The sequence below is a fragment of the Nannospalax galili genome, unplaced genomic scaffold, assembly GCF_000622305.1.
Source record: "Nannospalax galili isolate Female #2095 unplaced genomic scaffold, S.galili_v1.0 scaffold3701, whole genome shotgun sequence".
Taxonomy (NCBI): Eukaryota; Metazoa; Chordata; class Mammalia; order Rodentia; family Spalacidae; genus Nannospalax; species Nannospalax galili.
The window spans coordinates 13910-18629 of NW_008344678.1; the positions used below are offsets into that span (position 1 = coordinate 13910).

At 39.0% G+C, this 4720-nt stretch overlaps 1 pseudogene; it reads left to right on the top strand.

Moving 5' to 3' along the window:
- Positions 1-3450, top strand: part of LOC103740346 — a 5677-nt pseudogene extending 2227 nt beyond the window's left edge.
- Positions 3451-4720: the final 1270 nt, after the last annotated feature.

Below are 4720 nucleotides of genomic sequence, written 5' to 3' on the forward strand. Positions count from 1 at the left end.
TGTAAAGTTTTGAACTACTGCATTATAAATTCCTTAAATACAAATAATGGCTTTCTGTTTCAATATAGTACACAGTAGGTACTCACTTTCTCTGACATACATTTGTCTCAGTAAAGAGAATAGAAAATTAAAATGTTTAGCTATACATTCAGGGAACCAATGTTTGCTAATTCATAAAATTATTTTCTTGGTCCATCTCCCTACAGCCCACTACTCCACTGTGATCACTTCTTTTTTATTCTCTGTATTTCTTTCAGTTCCCAGCCCTACATTGATTCCCCTGTAAAGTATCTCATTTGATCTGTAATGGAAAATTTTTGGTTAAATCCATTTAATATCAATATTTTAAACATCTTCCAAATACATATATGTTGTTATTACTTTAAAATAGTTTACTCATTATATTTTTTTATTTTATGTATCTGAGTGTATTGGCTGCATGTACGTTAGTGTGCTCATGTTGTACAATGTCCATGGAGATCATAAGAGGATATCGGATCCCCTGGAACTGGAGTTAGGATGGTTGTTAGCTACCATGGGGGTGCTGGGAACTGAACCTGGGTCCTCTGCAAGAGTAGCCAGTGCTCTTAACTGCTGAGCCATCTATCCAGCCCCGAGATATATTTTAAATATCTTTGTCTACCATAAGAGAATACCTTCACCTAGAAAACTAATAAAACACAAGTAATTTCATTTGATTTTCTTTAAGCCCTTGTTAGACTTTGGCTCACACTGGCAGCTTTATTTCTTATGCTGATTTAATTACAGTTCAATAAATGAAGTCTCTAAAAACCTCCTGCTCTGCAAGAATTACCTGAACTCTAGATCAGGACATGATATAAAGCAAGTAAGACAGTAATCCAGTTACCTGTGGTCCCTCTGTATCCATTTACAACTGAAAGTCACAGTTCTGGGTCCTAAAGTAAATGGTTTCAAGCTGAAGACTACAAAGGCCTTGTATTTACAACAATTTTTTTGGTTTTTTTATATATATGTATTTTTATATATATATACACACTCTATCCATAATCCAACACACACTTTAAAGATTTTTTCATGGCTTTTCTATGCAGTCAGCAAATGTCAAAGAACAATCTCTTCATCCCCTCCCAGAAGTGATGCTACGTGACTCTTGGCCCCAGAGAGTCATACGTTCTAGAAGGTTCTGAAATGGACTGCATCCCAGGAACTAGAGTGTGGCCTATGGTGGCAGGTGAGGGCTAAGTGCACTGGCCTGGGCCTGCTGGGAAGTGCTTCAACTACCCACAGTCCTTTGCCAGATGAGACCAGTGTGCCACAGCTTATGCCAAAGAAAAAATTTTGTGCAAGGGGCTAGAGAGATGGCTCAGAGGTTAAAAGCACTAGCTGTTCTTCCAAAGGACCTGGGTTCAATTTCCAGCATCCACACAGCAGCTAACAACCTCCAATTCCAGGGGCTCCCACTTCTTCTTCTGACCTCTATGGGCACTGCACCCACATTGTACACTTACACACATGCAGGGAAAACACTCATATACACAAAATAAATAAATAAATAATAAATAAATAAATAATAAACCATCAAACTTTGGTGAGGATGCTCCAGCCTTGATGCTTCAAGGTATAGACCTTTTAGCTAGCTGGTGCTATAGCCCTTAAAATGGGGCTAAAGGGAAGGATGGTGATTACTGAATATTGTTGGGGAAATCCCAATGTAACAAAAGATGGTGGGACTATTGCAAAGTCAATTGATTTAAAGGAAAACATAAAAGTATTGGAGCTAAACTTGTTTATGATGTTGTCAACAACACAAATGAAGCACCTGGGGTTGGCATCACCACTGCTACTCTTCTGGCACATTCTACTGCCAAGAAAAGGTTTTTGTGCTAATCCAGTGGAAATCAAAAGTGTCAGGTTGGCTGTTGAAAATGTAATTAAAAATGTCATGTTGAAAATGTAATTGCTGAATTTAAGAAGCAGTTGAAGCCTGTGACAACCCCTGAAAAACTGTGCAGGAGGCTATAATTCCTGCAAATGGGGACATTGGAAACATCATTTCTGATACATGATACAATCTGTTGAAAATGTAATTGCTGAATTTAAGAAGCAGTTGAAACCTGTGACAACCCCTGAAAAACTGTGCAGGAGGCTATAATTCCTGCAAATGGGGACATTGGAAACATCATTTCTGATACAATGAAAAAGGTTAAAAGAAAGACTGTTATCCCAGTAAAGGATGGAAACACTGAATGATGAATTAGAAATTATTGAAGGCATGAAGTGTGATAGAGGATATATTTCCCCATACTTTATGAATACATCAAAAGTCAAAATATGAATTCTAGGACACCTATGTTCTGTTGAATGAAAAGAAAATTTCCAGTGTCCTATCCATTGTACCTGCTCCTGAACTTGCCAGTGCTCACCAGAATCCCCTCGTCATAATGGCTGAAGATGTGGATAGAGAAGCTCTAAGTACACTGGTTTTCAATAGGCTAAAAGTTGGTCTTTAGGTTGAGGCAGTCAAAACTCCAGGGTTTGAGGATAATAGAAAGAATCAGCCTAAAGATAGGGCCATTGCTACTGGTGGTGCTGTGTTTGGACAAGAGGGGTTGAGCTAAATCTTGAAGATGCTAAGCCTCAAGACTCAGGAAAAGTTGGAGAGGTCATTGTCACCCAAGATGATGCCATACTTTTGAAAGAAAAAAAGTGACAAAGCTCAAATTGAAAAACGTATTCAAGAAACCATCAAGCATTAGACTTCACAATTAGTGAATATGAAAAGGGAAAACTGAGTGAACAGCAGGCAAAACTTTCAGATGGAGTAGCTGTGCTGAAGGCTAGGGGTACGAGTGATACCCAAGTGAGTGAGAAAGAGTTGGAGCCCCCTCAACGCTATAAGCACAGCTGTTGAAAGTGTTGTTCTAGGAGGGGGGTTGCATTCTGTTTCAATGTATTCCAGTATTAGACTCATTAAAGCCCACTAATAAAGTTAAAAAATTGTTGTAGAAATGATTAAAAGAGGAATCAAAATCCCTTCAATGACTATTGCTAAGCATGCAGGTATTGGATCTTGATAGTTGAAAAAAATGTTGCAGAAGTTGGTTATGATGCTATACTTAGAGATTTTGTAAACACGGTAGAAAAAGGAATCACAAATTCAACAAAGGCTGCAAGAACTGCTTCCTAGATGCTGCTAGAATGGCCTCGCTATTAACTACAGCCAGAAGCTGTAGTCACAGAAATTCCTAAAGAGAAGGAGCCTGGAACGGGCGCAATGCGTAGAATGGAGGTGGTATGGTTGACAGCTTGTTCTAATTCCTAGAACAGTACTTTGCCCTTATCAGGGAACTGTGACAGGCAATGTTCCTCACCAGTAACTTCAGAGAAGTCAGCTCAAGGCAATGGCTGAAGAAAAGCCTGGTTGATGTTTAAGAAAGCCACTTTAACCATCAGCTGCTGGTTTCAGTTGTTAATATATAATGGTTTACTGCTGCCTTTTCCAAGTCTACAAATAACCTGTAGGTTTTAAAAATTTATTTATTATTTTTATTTACTTTTTTTTAATGTGTATAAGTGTATTGCCTGCAAGTATGTAAATGCACCTGTATTGTTCAGGGCCCATGGAGATCAGAAGAGGGTGTCAGATCCCCTGGCACTGAAGTTATGAATGGTTGCTAACTGCCATGTGAGTGCTGGGAATCGAACCCGGGTCCTCTGTAAGAGCAACTGTGTTCTTAACCGCTGAGCCATCTCTCCAGCCCCATTATTTTTTGATGCTTGCCAGGTAATTTCAGAAGCAGCCTTTCTATGGAGAATAAGAATAACTGTGTACAAAGAAGAGCAGCCCAATTCTGTGATACCTTTTGTATAATAAATTTTTTTCTAAATTAAAAAAAAAAGACTGCAGGCCTTAGAAAATATTGAATAGCTCAGCTTTGTGAAAATTTCAAGAATATTTGTTTTCACTATTTTAACCTCTATAAAGTACCAAAGCAATTGACAAACTGTGTATTAAAAATAAGACTTTATTTTAGAAATTCTTAGAAATAAACCAAACTCTGAAATCAAAATACAGTTATGATTATCCATAAACATCTAACTTTTACACAAATAATTTGGGGAAAAAATGGAATGGCCACCAAACAATGTCTACTCGACAGGAAATAAGCAAGGTAAAAATACTTGTGCTACGTGTCTGAAATTACTGAGCACCCTCCAGGTTCTGGGCTCTGAAGAAACAAGCTAAACCCACTTTCCCTCTACCCTTAGGGCCTTCCAGGCTAGCCATTAGCCTGCAGACATGGAAAGCATGCTACAGTCATTTCTATAATTATCATTTCCAATGCAATGTAAGGAACCCTGTGATGGAAACAGGAAAAATACATTACAAGAAGCCAGTCAGGGAACAACAAACGCTGCCCATGAAAATGAGGGAAGGCTCTGAGGGGACGGTGCAGCCATTTCCCAAGATGGAATTGGTTGTGACAGAGCTGAGTGTCTGGAGAGGTAAGGGTGTTACCAGGATGGCAGTCTGCTCTGGGCTGGAGGCTGGCAATGTACGCAGATGCTATGGTTAATCTTAACTGTCAAGTTGATTAGATTGGGAGATACCCAGATGATTAGTATACTGCACCTCTGGGTGAGTCTGTGATGCTGCTTCCAGAGATGATTAGATCATGGGGGCTCTGACTTAAGGAACACATTAGCCCCTTGATGGATTCATAATATGATGTCATTA